Genomic DNA, 21494 nt, shown 5'->3' on the forward strand with positions numbered 1-21494 from the left:
TGTAGATCTTGTGTCGATAGGTCAGTCTCAGACTTATTGGTCATATAATGTGCAGGTGTTGGGGATGGTACGGCATTGCATGTTGCGGAGCCCACTGGGGAGTAGGTCTTGAAAATCAGACCCATGCAGGACTGTGGCTCAGAGCGGCTGCTGCTTTCACTGCAGGCTGCACTGCTTGGTGTGTTTTCGGCATTAGGGGCATTAAGGTTTTCGGCATTATCCTGATGAGTTGATATGTAGCAGCCTTTAATGATGTGTCAGTACACAACCAGTGTGTGGGCTCACACAGAAAACAATGAGTGCTGGTGTTTATAGCGAATAACTTCTGGTGTTTATTGTGTATTAGAGAGAGAAACTGCATCCACTGCCCCAAACTCAGCTTAACCTCCAGCTTTTCTTCTTTTTTTTTAATCTGTTTTTCCATCCAAATGTTTTCAGGAACAAGTGTGTTTTGTTTCACACATTTTAGGCTGCAGCTGAAGTGGGCAACTTTTTATTTCATTTTTTTTTCCTCTTTCTGCGGTTGCGTTTATAACGCCTTTAATTGCTCTTTTGTCTGCGTGCGCCAACCCTAATGACTCCAGACTTTGCTGCAAATGGGCACACACAAAAACACACCCATGGGAGTGTTGTAAGCTCTCGTGCAACACACAGCCGTGTGGAGGGTGGTGGGCTTTAATTGGTGGTGGTGGTGTTGGTGGTGGTGGGCAGGGCTTAGTCCTCTGGTCTGGCAGTCTCCTTGAACTTCGTCTATCAGCTTAGAGATCTGGCGATGGAGCAGAGCGGCGACTAATGCAGCCAACAGACACACCGGCAGCAGACGTAGAAGTAGGAGAGGAATGGATGGAGGAGGATAAGAGGCCATGGAGGGATGAAGAATGAGAGAAAGTCAGAGATGAAAGATTTCTTACAGGAGCAACAGCTCAAGGCATGTTTGCAGACCCCAGTGGTTGATACGTGTGTCGAAACTCTGAAACCTGGAGTTTTAAAATGCACCAGTAACCATAAAACTGCAATCCTAAGGATTATAAAATTTACAAGATACTTTTCAAACTTGTTTTACAAAAAAATCTGTGTATACATAGTGAGCAGTACACATGAACAGAATTAAATAAGCGATCAAGAGGGTAATCGAGAGAACAAGTGCAACACTGCAAAGCTGCAGAGACAGCTGTAGAAACAGAGAAGTGAAGAAAGGAGCGTGGAGAGAAAGAAACAGAGAAGAAGAGAGGGAGGGGTGAGAAATAACAGCAGAAGAAGATAGAGAAAAACATGAGAGAGAGGAGGAGAGCTTGTAATAAAGCGGGAGGGGGGAGACAGACAGATGAGGAAAAAGAGGGGAAGACGACATGGTGGGCAGACACGGTGGTCCTCAGACGTCTGCTTGTCCTCCTCTCATCATTCACTCTTCTCTCCTCGCCTCTCATTCCTCCGTCTGAATCGCTGTCCTCCCATCTGGTTTTGGCTTCCTCTGTGCTCCTCAGCGTGTTTCGGAGAAGGAGGAATCCCGGGTTCACCGTTGCTTAAAGGAGCATTACGCCTGAAAAGGAAAAGTAGATCATGAAGTATAAGTGGTGAAGCTGAAGAACAACTGTGGGAGATTCTTTATGACACATTTTGACCAGTTTCAACTACATTTCCAAACTTCTCATTAACTAACCAGTTCTGAACTTAACTCAACTTTCGCCAAGAAACAAGCTTTTGAATTGCCTACAGATTCTGCATCCATATGCAGATATCTGATTAAAGAGACAACATGTTGGACTGGAGTGAGTGCTCCAAAGGGTTAAAGGACAGTCCAGACGGAAGCGTGCATCCAGTGTCGCCAATTCTTGTCTGATGAAAGGAAAGCTAGCACAAGCTCCAAAAGTCGCTGCAACAACTTTATGCAGTAAGAGCTTTTTCACACTTCCAGTCCAGAGAGCAAGAACATCAGTGTAACCATAGTAACCCATGTCAGCAGCTCCCACAGTGCAGCTAGCGGTGTCTCGTCTTCTCCTGCCTGTCCCACACCAGCAGACTACCTACGCAGTGCTGCTGAGCATGAAAAGACATATTCTGAGCAGCACGTACTGGAAAGAAATACAGGTTAATATTTTGAATATGTTTCTCGATTTTTCCCTGATGGTCTGAATCCATACATCCTGAGCCCAGCTACCCTACGGAGAAAACACATTTTTTATGGAAAAGTATGGAAATAAATTTGATCAATTTCCAGGTATTAAAAAGTATGGAAAATGAAAAATAAAGTATGGAAAAATATTTATGTTTCCAGACTATTACCACTGTTCTAAAATACTGTGTTCTAAAATAGAAAATTAGGTATTTCCAAAAATAATTTATCATCAATCCGGATCGTGTTTTATGCCGGGCCAAGCACAGTTCGTGTGAGAGCAAACGTCTCAGAAAACATACCGCCCCTTTTACGTGATTGACAAGTGGTATGTCCAGTCCGCTGCCCCATGACCCTCCTCCACCCCCCAGGTATCAAGTTTCACTCCAACACTGCACCTTTGACAAGAAGACGAGTTTCACGTGGTTCACAATGGGTAGATGCAAGTTTTTGGATGGATGGCTTGACAATACCGTATATAAATGCTGGTTGGCCAAGGATTCCCAATTTACACACAGAGCTAGATGCAAGCTTTGTGTGAAATCGTTTGACATCGCCAACATGGGGGAGAAGGTGATTCTGAGCCACATGAAAGGAAAAAACACAGATGTCTCGTTAATGCATCGCTTGCACCCAGAGTCCCAACCTTTTTGCCTCAGCCCAGACATTGAACTTACCTGAGTTTTTATTTGCATGCCATTGTGGTACTTGGCTACAATCGCCTATTAAGAATAATTAAATATGATGTGAAATATGATACACTGATGTATTTACTCAGATGTCGCATATTCTCTGGAATAAATAAATAAATAAATGCAGAGAAGTCTGGAAATTAGGGTATGGAAAAGTATGGAATTTTGAAATTCCAAATGTGTAGGAACCCTGACGCTTGTATGCGCGATCTCATTCTTTCAGTCACTACCCAGAGCTCATGACCAGAGGTGAGGGTTGGGACATAGATGGACCAGTAAATCAAAAGGTTTGCCTTTCGGCTCAGCTCCCTCTTCATCCAGTTCGGGGTCTGACATCTCACTCCTCTTAGACCCTGAAAGCATTTTAGCAGCTGGGGGAGGCTTTTTGTAATTGTTTTTAATGAGAATGCGGTTATGTGGATGTAATATAATTATGTGAAGTTTTTATTTGTGTAGATTTTTTTATTCCATGTGAGCTTTAGTAAAGTGGAGATGCCCAAAACTGATGTAGAGAAACAAACAGTCAGAGGGAATGAAGGCAGAGCAGCCAGCCAGGGTTGCTCCTGTTTAGTTTTTTTTTTTTTTTTTCTATCTCCTCTGATCCTCCCACCTTCTCCCTCCGCTGCCACTCTGCTGCTCCTGCTGACCAGGGAGGAGGAGGAGGAGGAGGAGGAGGAGGAAGAGGGATGCAGGGAGAGCACACCTTACCTCCCTCCCTCCCTTCCCCTCTTTCTTCCTCCCTCTGTCTGTCTCTCCTTCTTCACTCCACAGCGACAGCAGCGCTCACCAACACACCACAACACACCACCGCTGTCGCTGGCACGCTAACACACACACATACACACACTCACACACACACACACTCACACACACACATACACACACACACTGAGCGGCATCCTAAACACAAACCGAGACGCCCTTGGACTGCTGCAGGCGAGGTGAGTGGGTAAATATTTGAAACCTCCTCTGTGTGAGTGTGTGTGTTTGTGTGTGTGTGTGTGTACTGTGTTAGAGTTTGTGTGTGCTTCATAGTGTACTTTGTAATTCAGTGTGTGCACATGTTCTAGTGTGTGTTTATGATGTGTGTGTGTTGGCTGTTGGCATGTCTGCATGTGCTGGTGTGGTTTGCATCTGCTGTGTGTGTGTGTGTGTGTGTATTTACGAGGTGCACCAGAGCCAATGAGACTTGTGTTTTGCACCAGACCAAAACAAATCCACAAAATAATGCTGACTCTCTTTCAGGAGTGTGTGTGTGTGTGTGTGTGTGTGTTTTCGTGCAGGCATGCATGTGTGTATGTGTGTGTGCCTGGAGAGGCCAGAGTCTGTCTGGAAACTTGTCAGCTGTTGGGAAATGTGTGTGTGTAAGGGAGTGTGTGTGTGTGTGTGTGTGTGTGTGTGTGTGTGTTGGTGTATGTAACTGGTGAGGTAGAGGCGAACGTGCGTGCCAGTGCTACTTGTCAAACTGTGGATTCTGGTTTTTGTGGCTCGAGACTGTTGCAGAGAATTACAGGAAGAAATCTCTCCACTTCTTGCCTGTCGAGTTTCACTTTCATAACTTACTAAACTTTCTCTTAAAGGTATACCTCACCCCCCAAAATGACCATTTGCTCACCCTGTGTTCATGCAGCAAATGTAATTTTTCTTGCACACCTCCGTAGTAGATCTGAACCAGAAGTTTTTTCACCACTAAAATGGCGGAGGAAATTGACAGGAGGTGGCACATGTCAGACAAAAATGACGCCGGGGTTCTCAGTGCAGTCAGGGACCCCCACTTCAAGCATTAAAGCTGCAGTTCAACAAGAAAAAGGAAAGGTTGAGACAAATTGCAAATGGGTATCCACAACTGTAGTTAACAGGGTAAAAATTTTGGAAAAGTCATGGAATTCTGTTGTGTGCAATGTAATTGTTACGGCAATCCTCCACAGATAACCTTCCATGTAATGTAACGTATCTGCAAAGTAATTTTCTTTGGCTGTCGACGTAGCGTAGCTCTAATATGCACCAGTGTGTGACATTTTGTTTACTGTCATTTTCTCCCTGTGTTCTCTATCTCCCTTCGTGTATGACAGCTAACTGAAATTATGTTTGGAAGTTTGAATCTGGCGGCACATGGTGCAATGGTCAGCATTGTCGCCTCACAGCAAGAGGGTTCCTGGTTTGAACCTGGGGTGGGGGGTTCCAACCCCACAGTGGGGTGGAGTCTGCATGTTCTCCCTGTGTCAGCGTGGGTTTCCTCCAGGTGCTCCAGCTTCCTCCCACAGTCCAAAGACATGCAGGTTAACTGGTGACTCTAAATTGTCCGTAGGTGTGAATGTGAGTGTGAATGGTTGTCTGTCTCTATGTGTCAGCCCAGTGATAGTCTGGTGACCTGTCCTGGGTGAACCCGCCTCTGCCCAGTGTCAGCTGGGATAGGCTCCAGCTGCCTCACGAGCCCTAACAGGAAAAACGATTATGGAAATTAAGTTTAAAAAATGCCAGACAAATGGGTAAAGACATTTGTTTGTATGGGTCCTTGAAAAGTCATGGAAAAGTTTTGAAAATTTGTCCATGAAAATTTGCCGGAACCCAAGGTTAATCAGTTACGTTGTATGTAGTGATGAGGCCTGACACATGGTATTCTGAGTTATAAATAATAATGCTTGCAATAGTCCACCTTCCTTTCCTTCTCTCTATCACTCTGTCTTACACAACCATATAGTAGCACTTTGTCTTACTAAAGTTAGCTCATATGCAGTTGGTTGATAAGCATATATGAATATGATTCATTACTGTTACCCAGAACCCCCACCCCACGACAGCCTCCTGTAGCGTCCCGTCAGAGCTGTGGATACTTGCGGGTAATTATCACCATAGCTTTGAAGCCCTTAAAATGGAATTCGGGACAGCCCTACTCCACAGTGAATGGAGAATCCAAAATAAGCGAACATTTCTCATGAATTAAAGTAACCAGGAGTGCATTTAACGACAGCAAAACTATATCCAAACATCCTTTTACATTACTCGTGCAGTATAATTCAAGTCCCATTTATCCAGTACCTCCCAAGCACAGTCATTTTTGCTAAATTCTGTATTAAAACTGAACTGAAAATGATCCATGCTCTCTTCAGAACCAGACTCGGAGCAGGAACTGCTGGTCTACCGCTGCCTCGATCGATTGGTTAGTTTGTGTTCATGTGTGACTTTGTTGTTTTTAAGTGTTAGTTACGATTCACTAAGTCACACGATAACACAACCAAACTACTTATTGAGGTGGCAGTCGACCAACAGCTCCAGAGTTCAGTGACTATTTTTGTCAGCGGAGTCTTGCTCTGAAGAGAGCATAGGTAAGTTTTCCTTTCAGTTCAGTTTTAAATACCAAAGCTTTAGGAAAAATGCATGTTTGGGAAGTACTGAGCATTGGACTTGATAAATAAGACTTGGATTGTACTGCACGAGTTGTGTAAACTGTTCTTTTGAGATAGTTTTGCTGTTGTTAAACATGGACCCGTATGACTTATATTCATCAAGAATTTTCTTTTTTCAATGGAAGCATGCAAGAAAAAGTTTTCTTCATGAATTCCCTGTAACGAGGTGCATAATTAAAAGATACATGGTCATTTGGCTGGTGAATTTTTTTTAATAGTGTAAAAAAATATCAAGGAAGGACTCCTGGTGTTAACATCAGGCATATTTGGGGTCAGTGTTAAAGTTAGGAGTCACTTCAGATGATTAGTTTGTGGTTGAGGCTCAGGTATCAAATATTAAGCTCATTTCCCTCAACTGAGGACGTCACTCTAACGTTTTATCACTAACTCATTTAAATACCTAAAAAGCACCAATTTCGTGATTCATAGAACGTCAAGAAGTCAAAGTAAAAACTGGATTAAATCTGGTTAAAAACACTGATGTGTTTTAACAACATTTAAAGAACTACACTCAGTTGCCAGATTATTAGGTACACTTGGCTAGAACCACTGCAGTCTAATGCAGCGGTTCTCTAGAGATGTGCTTATTCACCTTAATGGTTACTTTGAGGGCCGTGGTGGTGGTGAGGCATTTGCATTATACTGATTATACTACATTATCCACCCGCAGTGATATACATCTGATGGACATTTAAATGCAAGTGAAATAACAGCTATTAGTAAACTAGATGCCAGTTTCATGTCAGGTCAACTTCAAGACCAGAGTCATTTTAGAAGTTATAATCCTGTTGAGGCTTGTGAATGTTCAGAAATACTGCCATACTTTCCAGCATGCATTGTATTAGAGTCAAAAACTTGCAAAAGACTTGTTTTGTTTCGTAGAGTTGTATCTCAGATAGGTTGTTTAATGTAGTTATGATCAGCATAATCTTCAGTCTCATGTCTCAGTTCTAAAAGTGGCTGCAAACTTGCCGCCGCCACGGCTGCCATGTGACGAATGAATCCTGGAACCCCTTCACAACTGGAAGAATTACTGTAACAGGAGATCTGACTGAACTTCAATTTTAGTTTGTTGTTGTAAAAGGAATGCGCATGCAGTACCGAGTGCCATGTCAAAATGTTTGATAAGAGTCAAATCAGATGTTACCCTGAGGCACTCACAACAAACTGTGTTTTTTAGTTTGAAAGTACTCATCCTTTTTAGTCTTAAAATGTGGCCTTTAAAGTTTCTACGAGGCTTGGGCCAATGTGAAAATTTTCAGACTGGTTTGATATTGAGCCAAACAACAGACAGGACCGGTATACTGAATTTTACCAGGTGTTACGAGTTGTCCCAGTTAACTCAGCAGCTGCTCTGACATCATGTCCCTACAGCAAACGAGCGTCCAAGTTTGGCAATGCATTGCATAACATCAGTGCTGTCTTCCCACATTACATCCCAAATATTCCCATCCCTTACGTCATGTAAACAAACTACGTAGCTATCAGCCGTGTTCACAAGATCAGACTGGAGACATAACCACTGAAAAGACGGGAAAGTAGTCTTCCTGCTGTCTTCCTACAATTAAACGGTACCTTTTAAACAAACATATATTTTATATTGTGTTATTTACTGGAAATGAATATAGTATTGACAGCAGCAAGTAGGCTGTTGTAGCGATGGTCATTTGTCAGAAATTTTCAGCTCCCTTTTAACCTCCCTCCAGCCATCTGCCACCTTATTTGGGTTTTTGTAGTGAAATAAGTAGCTTTCATAAAGATAATTCCTCATTACAACTTCATGAATCAGCCGTTCCTCGTCCACTGGGGTGCTTTCAAAGCAGGCAACAAGACCAAAACGTTGCCTTACTGGCACGGTTTGAGTTTTCTTGAGAGACTGACTCTGCCATGTCTTCTCTCGTCACCCCAAAAAACACATAAACTTTCTAGTAAACAAACACGTGTGCTGCTCGACTCCCATCTCAGAAATTTGATCTTCTTTACGTTGCTGTGCTTGACTCACCACCTGTGAGACACGAGTGGCTCCTTTAGTCCATTTATGGACAAACATAATATTGTGTTAATTGTTTTGTCATACTGCTTATCACTTATGCAATACAACATGACGTAACAGCTTCAGCACAGGTTGTTGATGTAGGCTACCTTTTAATTTGCCAGAATGTGTCATAATGACAAATGCTGGTTTAGCTAGTTTGCATAAGCCATGAAACTGGTCTAAGCTTGCACAGCAGACTGGACTGGCAAAACCAGAAACCGACCCAACTTTAGTTTCTACCTGCAGAAAGTAGCTGTGGTTAGCTTGGATTTAGAGTGGTGACAGCTGGCAATGCTATGCTTTAAAAAGAGAATAAAATCATCCATATGAACTTCTCAAACCACTTTTTCAGCATTATTGTTCCAGGCAGTTGGATTTGTGCTTTTTGTTTTGTCGAGACGACTTTCTGTCGCTGAAGTTTCCACAGGTGGCTGTACTTCAACTGTTAGGCCTTAATTGGGATTAATCCTCTGTTTATGATCACAAGTATTTTCATACAATGTGAAGACAGCAGTCATTGTATAGTTTGTAAATAGATAAAGCTCTTTTGCTTTTTTTTTTTTTTGGAGTGGCAGCATTTCATACTTTACCAACATGCTACCCTGCACAGACTTGTTCCAAGAAGTCTGGCGGTCAGACAAACCACTAATGGGCTCACTTGCCTTCGTAAAACCTGCTCCAGAGTAATTTAGTTTTTGTTTCATTGCGAGCGAATGTAACACAGATGAACCGAGCCTGGTTGTTTTCCTGGGAAAGCCGGCACTGAAGGCCGAGTCAATAAATAGGTCAGAGGTCAAGTGTGAGCAATCTACCCTGGCCTCTGTTTGCCCCGGGGTCAACTAAACTCCACTGACCTCTCCTCAACTTCTCAGACTGCCTCGTTTACTCGTCCACTGAGTCTTTCCTTCTTTCTTCTTCTCACTCTGTCTCTTATCCATCATCCTCCCTCCCCATCTCTTTGTCTGTCTGCCCAGCTGTCTGTCTGTCTGTCTGTTTGTTGGCTCTCTTGGTCTTTTTTTTGTATACAAGAGGCCGAGGAGAGCCTAGATCCATTTTCCACTTTGCATGTGTACTTGAGAAGGGACCGCCACTGAGGAAAGAGCAGAGAGTTTGGCTCACAGAGCAAAAGGCAGAAGGAATGAGTCTGCCCGCTGACAAGCAGACATCCACAACCACCCCACACGCCTCCCTGAGTCTGACCGATATGGGCTCTGGAAGGCAGACAGCAGCACAGTGGGATTTGTCTAATCACCAATATGTCATACCACGTTTTCGTGTCACTAATATTTAAAAAATTATAACTCTGCAGTGGTTTTCATGCAAATCTAATCAAGAAAATTGTCACTACCATCTCACCATCAGTCTCTCAACTGAAACTATGCATATTACTGTTGTGACTTTATGTTTTCAGCATGTGACTAAAGTGTCCTAGGTTTGAAGCTGGTTTAGGACATTTCCTCTCTGGCTCCTCTCTGTGAACTGCCTAATTTGTTTCCATCTTCGTACATTAGACATGCTTTAGCGTACCCTGATAAAATGTGGTCGCTATGGCGAAACTTGAAGACCAGTGCAGGACCTTTGTATTGCTTGATGGTCTTTAGTGTCAGCCTCTACAAAGTGCATAGTTACAGCTTGCCTGTAGACCCAACACGTGTAGGGGCTTGGCACGTCATACACTAATTGTAGGGTTGTCAGTGTGACCCCCGGTTCCTCTTGTCCACATGTCAAAAGCTCAATTTCAGTACACTTCTATACATACTTAGCTCTTACCCTCTGTTTTACACATTCGTGTCTATGGGTAGTGTGTGCTGATTCTAGTTGGGACAGAGGGGTAGGGCCAAGTGTCAGGACTACATGGACCTCCAAACTGAGGTTTTTCAGAGGCAAGATGGCAGCAGACAAACAGAACACAAGGAAACAAAAGAAAAACACAAATACATTGTCTTTGTTAATAAAGGTTTTAAAAATATGTTAACCATCATATTATCTTAGTTTAATATTGTTTCAATGTATTGTAGTCTTTTTCTTTATAACAAGCATAACAAAACAAAACAAACAAAAAAAGACTAGCAGTATGCTAATGTCTTGGTAGCTAGTTAGCTAGCTAACGTGACATGTTATTGCTGATATGTGCTTAACCACATTCTAACGTATTTCCATGTTGCAGCCCCTCCCCCTCTGATGGTATATGACGCCAGAAATTTAACTTAAGTCCAGCGGCAAACTTGCTACGCTTCTTACCACTACGCTACCACTGTGTGGGCCACACTGCCTGCATGAGCAGTGCGTGTGCATTACTAAACCTCTTGATTTTTGGTTTGGCGCCATGTTGACAGGTTAGAGTAACCACATGCCATGCTGCTGAGGCGCCGCGTTTTGATAATCATAATGACATCGTTCCATATTTCACTGCAGTTTCAAGGACTATTTACAGACTTGAAAAATATAAATTGTTATTTTTAACTCAACACTTCCTGTTTCTGTTTCAAAATAAAAGTCTTCCGACACCGTTTCTGTGGACAGAATCCATTTGTTTGGTACCACAAGGCCTTTTATTTTGAAATATTTGCAGGACTGCAATACAACAATAATAATAATAATACATTTTATTTAAAAGCGCCTTTCTCAACACTCAAGGACACTTACAGAGCATTAAAAACACAATTAAAATCACAATTAAAATAAATAAAAACAACAGACAAGAGTGACACAAAGTAAAAATGGATGTGGGCAATTAAAGGGAATATGCAATCTGGAACAGATGGGTTTTGAGTTGTGATTTGAAATGGGGTAGAGAGTGTTGTCGACAATGCAGTGGTTTTCACGGCTCTATAAATTAGTGGAGTAGCAGCTTTTTATTGTGGAAATACGGTACTCATAGCAACAGGCAGCTCTACAGCTGCGCCACAGCAGCTACGCTGTCTTTGTGAACACTACATTTGTACTAGCTGCAGCAGTTCAGCAAGGTAGCCATCTCACGCTGCTCATGCAGGCAGTGTGTCCCAGCTCAGGCTGGCAGGGTAGGAGCACAGGTTGTTAGCATTAGCCTCCAGAGCCTTGCTAGTGGCCTTGTAGTGTTCTTTTTTTAGGCTTTTTGATGACATGTTTGATCAAATGAAAACGTGAAACCTGCGTTGTGAACGATCACAAGCGTAGCCTGCATTTTCTCCTGTCATCAGATAAATGGCAAATGTCATTGTGGTAAAACTATTATTGCCATAGTCGCATCTGTTTATGTAAATACCATGAGTGACAATGAAGATACAGATGATGGCAATGTGGCCATCGAAAATGAGGGGTAGAGGGGAAAAATTTAAAAAGGAATTGGGCTTTAGTGTCCTTGGGCAAAACACTGAGCTCCAAATAGCTCCAGATGATCAGACCAGCACTGTGCATGGTAGCTTGCTTCCATCAGTCGTAAGTGAGCATGTGAACGAGGGGCAGATTGAAAAAGTGCTTTGGATAAAAGTCAATGCAGTCCATTAGTTTGTGGTGTAGACTTCTGACCAGTATTCTTTTGTCCAGCTGGCATATGAACATGATAGCAATATTTCTTTACCTGCTTCACAGTGGGTCACAGTAGTGAGGTCCTCTGTAGGAAATATGTAAACCAACATGCTGATGTATGATGATCAGATTTGGTGACAGTATTTCATTGGAATGTAATGCTGTCAAGATGTGTGTACAGTAGCTATATTTGTAATAACAGCAGCAGACAGTCAGAACTGTATAACCTGATGGTTTTAGGTTGGCCTGTGTGCTTCCTTGCTGCACAGTGTGAACCAAAGTGTCCATGACAACTCTTACAAGGACGCAAGCATAGCGGTGCGTCCTGTTTACGAAAGAGATGGGGTGTGGATGGGTGAATTGGGCGTTTGAAACTGTAGGGTTTTCTCTTCTGCCCAATTATTTTGGATTTCTTACACATCCAAGACATCACCTTCGTTGTCACTTCAAGGTCCTTTGTCCATTGTCATTTTTTCCATCTAAAAAAAAGCCACACCAGTGTCTCCAGTCTCATTTCTGTTTTCACAGTGACGTATGTGTCATTGTAGAGCTTCAACTCATGATTTTTTTCATTAGCATCACTGATGCAAACTTAGAGTCCACCTCCCCTTGTCCCACCAGAGTCATGTGTTCTGTTAACTTGTCCATTGTTTTTCTGTCAATACTTATTGAATCATCGTTTCAGCGCTAACTTATTCAAAACCTGCGAAACATTTTCATTTAACAGTATGATATTCATATCACAGGTGGCCGACAGCGCCTGGCTGATATCCAGTATTAGATAATAAACGTCCAGTATTGGTCTGATATATCGGTCTGAGTGCTGCGATCCAGTCCGGCCTCCTAGGGGACAGACTACTGCTGTCTGTCTGTCTGCTGAGGCTGCCAGCGCTACAAAAACAAGACAGCGAGGCGAGGGGCCCCAGGGGGCCATCAGGGTGGGGATGGTACAGGGGTGAGGGAGACAGGGAGGATGAGGGGACAGTGTTTACTTTTATCCTCTGTGCCTGCCCTGCCAGGCTGGCTGGGAAATGACAGCAAAGAGGAGGAGGAAGGAGGAAGACCCTGTTTGGCGAACTGATCCTGTGTGTGTGTGTGTGTGTGTGTGTGTGTGAGCCAGAAGGACCCATAGTGAGCAGGAAAGATGCAGAAGTTTGGGGTGTTTCTCTATGAGTGCGCCCTTTTACTTCTGTCTGTGTGAGGACCAAATCATTAGGACATTGTGACAAAGTGAAGACATTGTGGCACAGGAAGAACATTGCGGCAAAGTGGGGACGTTGTGGAAAAGGAAGGACATTTCTGCAAACCTAGGACATTCTGGTAAACTACAGACATTATAGCAAAATGAGGACAGTTTACCAAAGTGACTGTGGCAAATTGAGGACGTTGTAGCCAAGTGTGGACACTGTGGTAATCTGAGGGCATTGTATCAAAATCAGAATATTGTGGCAAAACGAGGATAGTTGGCCAAAGTGAGGACACTGTGGTTATGTGTGGACATTGTGGAGAACATGGAGATGTTGTGACAAAGTTGGTGGGGACGTTATGGCAAAGTGAGGACACTGTGACATAAAAAGGATAATTGACGGTGAAGTGAGAAAGCTTTAGCGAAGTGAGGACACTCTAGCAAAGTAAGGATATTTTGGCAATGGGAGGACACGTGGCAAAGCCGGGACATTGCGGCAAAGTGGAGACATTGTGAAAAAGTAGGGACATAAGGGCAAAGTGGGGACATTTTGCAGAGTAAGGACATTGTGGCAAAGTAAGGATATTGCGGCAAAATTAGGACATTGTGGCAACATGAGGACATCGTGAAAAAGTAGGGTCATAAGGGCAAGGTGGGTACATTTTGCAGAGTAAGGACATTGTGACAAAGTGGGGACATTGTGGCAAAGTTGGTGGGGACATTATTGCAAAGTGAGGACACTGTGACATAAAAAGGATAATTGACAAAAGAGAACACCGTGGTGAAGTGAGAAAGCCTTAGCCAAGTGAGGACACTCTAGCAAAGTAAGGATATTTTGGCAAAGGGAGGACATGTGGCAAAATGGGGACATCGTGAAAAAATAGGGACATAAGGGCAAAATGGGGACGTTTTGCAGAGTAAGGACATTGAGGCAAAGTGAGGACACTGTGACATAAGAGGGATAATTGACAAAAGTGAGAACACCGTGGTGAAGTGAGCAAGCTTTAGCCAAGTGAGGACACTCTAACGGGACATTGCGGCAAAGTGGTGACACTGTGGCACAGTGAGGACATCATGAAAAAGTAAGGACATTGTGGCAAAGTGAGGATTTTGCAGCAAAATTAGGGCATTTTATCAAAATGAGGACATTGTGACAAAAGAGGGTAATTGACCAAAGTGAGGACACTCTGGCAAAGTCAGGATATTTTGGCAAAGTGAGGACATTGTGGTGAAGTGAGGACTTTTCAGCCAAGTGGAGACATTTCTGCAAAATTTGATTATTTCAGTAAAATGAGAACGTTATTCCAAAAATAAACCTGTTACAGTAAAGTGAGGACGTCGTGGCAAAATAAAGACGCTGTGGCAAAACGGGGTTAGTTGACCGAAGTGAATTATAGGAAGAACATTTCTGCAAACTGAGGACAATTACGCAAAGTTTGTGTTAAAAATAGTGATGTTTCAGTCGAGGCACAAAATGAGGTGGGGTGACAAACCTGAGGATATTGTAGCCAAATTAAAGACACGTTGACCTGTCCACACCGTCGAGGAGCCATTTTAGGGCAGCGGTTGAAGTCTGAAGTGTAAACTCAGGTTTAAGTTATGGTTAGTAGCTGTGATGACTCAGTTTAGGGTTTTGGGATAAGGAAAGTATTGTGTCCATGATGATCCTCTTAAGTGTGGTTGTACAAAGTGAGTCAGTGAGTCCAAGAGAAAGTGTGTAAGTGTGCGAGTGTGTACATTCATGCTGGAGCATTTGCATACCTGTACATGCACGTGCACGTGCATCGAGCTTGAGCACGAGCGTACGCGGTGGCCAACGTGTATGTGTGTGTAGCCAGTCACGCCACTGGCTGAGTGTATACACATGTGCAGCTGTGTCTGACTGAGTGTCCGTCTCCTCTCCTTCTCTCTGTATGTGTGTGTTTGGCAGCTGGCCGGGCTCCAGCTGTGTCTGGTTGGATAATGAAGTCCAGGTGCTGCTGCGCCTGCTTTAAGACACCTGTCACCAATATTTAGTGCCAGAGAAAGCCAGACTGCAAACAGGGCGAGACGAGCTGTTTGCTTATTTTAACAAGGCTGCCTAACTGGACGTGAGGACACGGGATGTACTATGAACCTTTTCCTAGAAGCCCTGTCTGCGTGTGTGTCTCTCTGTGTGTGTCTTTGTGTGTGTGTGGAGGTATACGTGTGCGAAAGTGCAGCGCAGAACCTCCAGAAATCATTCAGCTCTTCAGACTTCTGCTGATTCAGACGTTGCAACCGCGAGTGTCTCCCTGAAGTTTTGCCTTAAAGAGTTGAACATTTTGGGGATTTTTTGTGTGTTTTTTTTTTTTTTCAACAAATTTTCAAGAGTTTCCATTAACATATATTTGTTTGTCATTTATTGAGGAATAAATCTGATTTTATGATTTTAACTTAAGGCAAAAACAGTTCAAGTGTAGGTGTCTGGAAAACGCGAGGTTGGGCACTGGGTGCTACTTTTGTACCTTTTCTGTGCCAGCTTTCAAGAAGGCGGCGGTAGGTTGCATCTGAGGTGCAGAGCTGAGTCCAGATCTTCTTCCAGGTGCTGTTTGTGTGTGGGCATATCATCCGTGGAACAGACGCAAAGCTCTGGCAGTTCTGCACCAAAATGATCAACTTTTCCATATTTAACACAGACTGATATGTATGGATGAAGGGAAAGATATCTGTCGGCTGTGAATGGTTGTTGCTCGTCGCATGACATGTGATGTGTGCTGCTTTGTTCCAAAAACTGAACTCGGTTTATCTCAGGGTGCAGCCGTCGCACCCTGAAAAATCGGTGCTCAGGAAGGCATTTAAGAGCGACACATCCTTATTGAAAACAATGAGTTTGAGCGTGCAAAAAACGCAAAAAGTGTGCATGTACATGTGAAAGTGTGTGCATGAAACTGAGACTCGTCAAAACATTCAAGTGTGTCTATATATTAGATCTTTGGTGTGTAGGATTTAGGGAGATATCTTGGCAGAAATGGCACATAATATGATAAATATGTTTAGTGTATAATCACCTGAAAATAAGGACCATTGTGTGCTTGTTACCTTAGAATGAGTTGTGTCTATCTACACAGACAGCAGCTCCTCATCTACCAAGATTACCTTTTGCACAGCCATGTTTCTACGGTAGCCCAGAACAGACAAACCAAACACTGACTCTAGACGGGGACATTTGTGTTTTCTTGTTTTTAAGTGTCAGTTAGCAGCCCCTCCACAACGAGCCAAACAGCATCAAAAAAACACTGATTTTTAAAGTGAAACTGCTTTATTCAGTGTTTTTACCGGTTTAAATCACCAGGCCTGTTTGTTTTGGAAAGGAGGAGATCTCTACAGATAATACGGTTCCAGGTAAAAACATCCTTGATGTCTGTATCTGAAGTTATCAGAGAACAAAAGTAAGAACACATTAGCAGGTGCATGGCTAGCAGCCTGTCCGAGACAAGCTGAACAGTGTAGGAGAAAGTTTTAATCACCTGGTGTGTTTGTTTATTGAAAAAATAAATCATTTAGATTTACATGGTCATGTGACCATGGTGTAATTTTTTTATAGTCTATAGCTTTAAATAACTGGTGATTGCATTAAGGGTTCAAAAATCATAAAAGTGGTGACAATCTGTGAAGACTTGCTGAACAAAATGTGTCATAAACGTTTGTTTCCCACAGATCTTATTTGCTGCAGTAACCCAAAATCCAGGCAGTACAGTGGTGCAGTGGTTATCATTGGTGTCTCACAGCAAGAGAGTTCCTGGTTCGAACCTGTGGGGGGGAGCCCTTCTGTGTGGAGTCTGTGGCCCCGTTTAGACGACAACGATTTCAACTGAAAACGGTAAACTCTAGTTGCGTTTTGGCCGATCGTTTACACGACAGCGGCGTTTTGGGTGCCTGAAAACGCAACTATTTGAAAACGGATTCCAGAGTGCAACGTTTTGGAAACGGCAGCGTCTCCGTTGTCATGTAAACGTGCAATATGCAGTTCCTCTGAAAACGGAGACTTTTCGCGCATGCGCATTACGGTTCCAGTCACTAGGATGCATGCCGACCGTCACGACAACAATGCTGAGCTCTGTTTGTGCTGCTCACCCTGTTGATTTGAAGTGAAGTGTAGATCTGTTACTGTAGCAACTCCACCTCGTCGTCCATCCAGACAAAGTTATCTGTGTATGCTTTCGCCAGTGTGTCTTCTTTGTTTTGGTTTGTAATGACGGCATTGGAGAGGAAGGCGCTTCAGTGCAGGCGCATGGCGTCATGCTGTGGTGTTGCTTTGCAAATTTACACTGCCATCCATTGACCTGGCGTGCATACTGCAGCGTTTCCAGTAGATTTTGCGGCTCCGTGTGAATGGGGATGGTTTCAATAACGTCGTCATATAAATGCAGAAGTTTTTTAAAACGCAAAGGACAGACTTTTCCGTTTTTACTGAAATCGTTGTCGTATAAACGGCCCCTGTATGTTCTCTCTGTGTCAGCGTGGGTTTCCTCCAGGTGCTCCAGCTTCCTCCCACAGTCCAAAGACATGCAGGTTAATTGGTGACTCTAAATTGTCCGTAGGTGTGAATGTGAGTGTGAATGGTTGTCTGTCTCTATGTGTCAGCCCTGTGATAGTCTTGTGACCTGCCTCTCGCCCAATGTCAGTCCAGCCCCCCACGACCCCCAACAGGATAAGCAGTTATGGAAGATGAATGAAATGAATAAATCCAAAATCCAAAGGAAAAATCCCGTAGGCTTTTTTGATGAGGTAACCAGGGCGAAGGTAACCTCCATGTTGGCCTACAAAAAAACATAATACCTGGAGCACTCAGTTAGTTAGTAGCTGCAGGGGTTCACCCTTAAAATCCTGATGCAGCTCATTTTGTGATCAGCTACAGATCCTAAAAATGTAGCTGTAAATGTTGTTGTGAAACGGCCCATCTTCTCTTTTTCCTGATGGTGAATGGTGTATTTATAAATGTAACATAGTTATGTATTTGGCACATATTGATCATACAGATTAACAAAAGAAAATAGGAGTATGCAGCAGGAATGGTTTGGGAAATCCAGCAGACTGTGCTGGTTAGTGTTTTATACTCTAAACAGGCTTTTGGTTCAGTGTTCCTTTAACAAATCAAAGGCTTCATTGAGTCATTAAACTCGTATATACAACTGCAGAGCCGCTCGAGTACCCTCCTTTTCCTGTGTGTCTGTGCCTGTTCATGTCAGCCTTTACATACAGACATCTACATTTCCTTATAGTCTGAAGAGCCAAACAAAGGCCTACCTGTGTAAAGTCCTAGGAAACTTACCTTCGTCCTTCCAGCACATTGGGGCTTGTTTAACTTTCACACGGGCCCCTCCGCTGTCCAACTCCCGTCTCCAACACCTGTGGCCTCTCAACAGCCTGTCTGTGTCGCCCTCCACCTGCCAGCTCCAGCCTGCCGCCGCCTGCCAGCACATTCAGATACCTGCAGCCGGCACGCTGGCTTTGGCGCGAGTGTGCATTGTCTGAGAAAATGCCCCTCACTTGCCGTGCCGTTGTTTCACTGGTGTTTTTCTCTGACGTGCTTGGAAACCAGACAGTGTGTATTTGGTTGCATCTGAAGCAGAGTTCACCTGATGCTGTAATCCAGAACATCTTTCAGCTGCCAGCTTTGTACGCACTCACAAGATACAACGCTAATGCAATTAAGGCAATAATGTGAGTCAGGCAGGAGCTGTATAAACACTTCGCTCTGTTTATGTAAGTGCATTTAGGATGCTGTTAGACTAAGGAAGAACCCCTGTAGGGAGACACAGAATGAAGGGTTAGAGAAAACAGTTCAAGGATTCAGAGGCAATCAAACAAACAAACAAGGTAATACTAACGATCTGAGCCGGGCTTGCTGGTTTCCTATGTTTCCAGTCTTTATGATAAGTAAGGTTAACAGTGTCCTGACTAAGGGCTCATTTATGCTCAATATAAGATACATATACGGACATGGATGGAGCCTTCTGTCTGTATGGTTATGGACGAAATGGAGCAGTGCCAGATCCTGAGGGCAGTGTAGCGTGGTTCAAGCGAGATATGACCGTAAGACACGAGGAAGACATTTAAAAAATAACAGAACAAATGTAATACAGCGAAAAGTATTCTCCGTCTACATGTTGCGATGCATTTGATAGCCTCACAGACACACTGCTAAAAGTTACATTAGTATGACTTCCTGTACTGTCGCCTTGTTTGTTGTTGTGTGAAAAATCTATTGGCTGTATCTATGCTATCAGTGACGTATACAGTGTTTAAAACATTAACAACACACGTATCTATTTGCGTTCGTAGAGAGTATAAATGGGCCCTAAAGCTCATACATGAAGCTGGGGTGGGCAGTTTTATTTTGGTGTAAATGGACAGAAATCCCATAGTTAGCTTTGCGCATGTTGTAATCCAAGTGGACCGAAATAAAACTTCTGCAACTCCCTTTGTCTCTGTTTTCAGAGACTTTTGGCCAATCACAGGTCATTTCAGAGAGAGGGCGTTCCTATTGGCTGGTCTACAAATGCAAATGCATGTCCCCTATTCAATGGCAGAGAATCCTGCATAGAAAATTGCTATTCCTGCATTGGCAACAACTGCCTACACTGCAAAGCAACCCTAAAAAGAAAGACAGACTTATTATAAAGAGAGTCTAACAATAAACAAAGGGTAAGCACCTCCTTGACCTCATTGTTTTCCCAATTTGCGGACATTTTCAGCCACTGTTCCTCCTCTTTGAGTTAGCTGCTAACTGCTAGAAGCTACTTTTGAAATCTCCTGGCAGTGGGTAGACTCACAAGTCAAGTCGCTTTGCTTAACTAAAGACTGATGTCTTTCTCCCTGATTTTGTGTTTAGATGGGCGGATACAATTCCAGAGTTTAAAAAAACTCCCTACGTTGCAGAACCAATAGTAAATCCGCAGAGCGGTCCTTCAGTGGCTCGCTGAACTCTTGTGCTCGTAAACATAGTGCGACTGCGTTAAAAGTTTTAAACAAAGTCGCTGTAAGTCCTTCATTTCCACAATCTTGTGGACTGAGCACACGTTTGATAAAACAGAGTTAAATCTCTCGGCATCTATTTTCAAGCTCTCTTTGTTTCCTTGCAGACGAGAAAAGGGGGAGCGCACATTTCTGGGAGGGCGTGTCCTTTTAAAAAATGCAAGAGGCGTTGCTTTGTTGCCGGCCGTTTTCTCCGGTGTGTTAAACACACTTTAGAAAGGAGTGTCCCCAGACTATCAGAAGGCGGAGATCTCTGATTTGTCTGGTGGCGAGACTAGGCAGTGGGTTGCACATATAACACGTCGCCATAATGTCACACCTATGCCACACATGATCCCTGTCCTGTCAGCTGTCTGGTTTCTGCAGACAACGTGTCTCACCTCAGAGAAGAGACAACTCTGTACCCCCATTCTGCGATCGTACCTTTAATACAGAACGGCAAGGGAAATTAACAACGTGGAATTCCCACCTTGAAGAGGCAGTGTCAATAGGACTAAAGTGTCCTCTGTCTCACTCCCCAGCATAAACCCCAGCTTCCCACCAGATCAGAAAACTTTCTGTTGCTGCAGTTACACAGGTCAAACTCGGTCAGGTCAGGCTGCTACTGGCCACCAGCCCACTGTGAAAGGTGGTAGCCACTACAGCCACCGACAGAAGGTCTGTCACCTGAGCTTCTGCACACTTTCCTCCCGGGAAAGCAGCCTGAGCAATTTCTGTTTACCCCAGCTTCAATGCACATGACATAAGACCTATAACAACCTTCTCATCTATCTCTCTGACAGAAAGCAAATAGGTGAATTTTTCAAAATATTAAACAGTTTCTTAAATTGGCATCAAATAGTGCACGTTGTTTTTGAACTGTCATGTCAAATCTAAAGTCTAAGGATTTCCTTTAATCAAATCATGTGAAGTCTTTAGTTTTTTAAACAGGATAGAGTAAATATGTCAGTGCGAAGGCTTTCATCAGAGCGCCAAAATGCAAATCTGGTTTGTAAAGTCAGTGAGGCGCAGCAACCTTGCTTTCTGCACCTCATGAATTATTGGGCGTGTCCACTGTCTGCTGTTTTGTCTCTTGTATCTTGGATCAACACTGATATGATTTACTGTCAAACAGCCTCCTGTCTGTGCGAAGGTAGAAGACAGCAGCAGCAGCAGCACTTCAGGTATCCCCCCTAAACAACCACAGATGTTCTCGGAGGCGAGGGATTTCACTGCAGAGTCAGAAAGGAAATATTACGACCACAAATGTGTTCTCGTGGCGTAAAAAAATCCGACTCCAGGCCCTTCTGTGGGTTTGGAAGCTGAGAAGCCTCAATTTGGAGAAGGAAAGGACATGAAAAAAACACCCACACGTCTGGGCAGTGTGCTTTCATCCACAATTCACATAAGTGCCTGGACGTGGGTTTTTAATGCCACGAGAACTCATTAGTGGTCATGATATTTCCCTTCATACCCTTCAGCCTTTGTTAAAGACTCATCACTGGGTGCTTCCATCTCGAATCACAGACAGGTTTCTGGCCCAAATTTCCTCCATTAATCACACCGCTGGCTGCTC

At 43.5% G+C, this 21494-nt stretch overlaps 1 protein-coding gene across 2 annotated transcripts in view; it reads left to right on the forward strand.

The window, feature by feature from the left end:
- The window catches only part of ttc16 (tetratricopeptide repeat domain 16), an 82456-nt gene that overhangs the window by 27227 nt on the left and 33735 nt on the right, over nucleotides 1-21494 (forward strand). The window contains exon 1 of one of the 2 annotated variants that reach the window (XM_078171176.1): nucleotides 3295-3746. The exons of the other annotated variant lie outside the window; for it this stretch is intronic. The gene's annotated coding sequence lies outside the window, so the exon portion shown is untranslated. Of the gene's footprint in view, nucleotides 1-3294; nucleotides 3747-21494 lie in introns of those variants that run through there. 2 annotated transcript variants of the gene reach the window in all.

Source organism: Epinephelus lanceolatus, chromosome 9, assembly GCF_041903045.1.
Source record: "Epinephelus lanceolatus isolate andai-2023 chromosome 9, ASM4190304v1, whole genome shotgun sequence".
In the NCBI taxonomy this organism is placed as follows: domain Eukaryota; kingdom Metazoa; phylum Chordata; class Actinopteri; order Perciformes; family Serranidae; genus Epinephelus; species Epinephelus lanceolatus.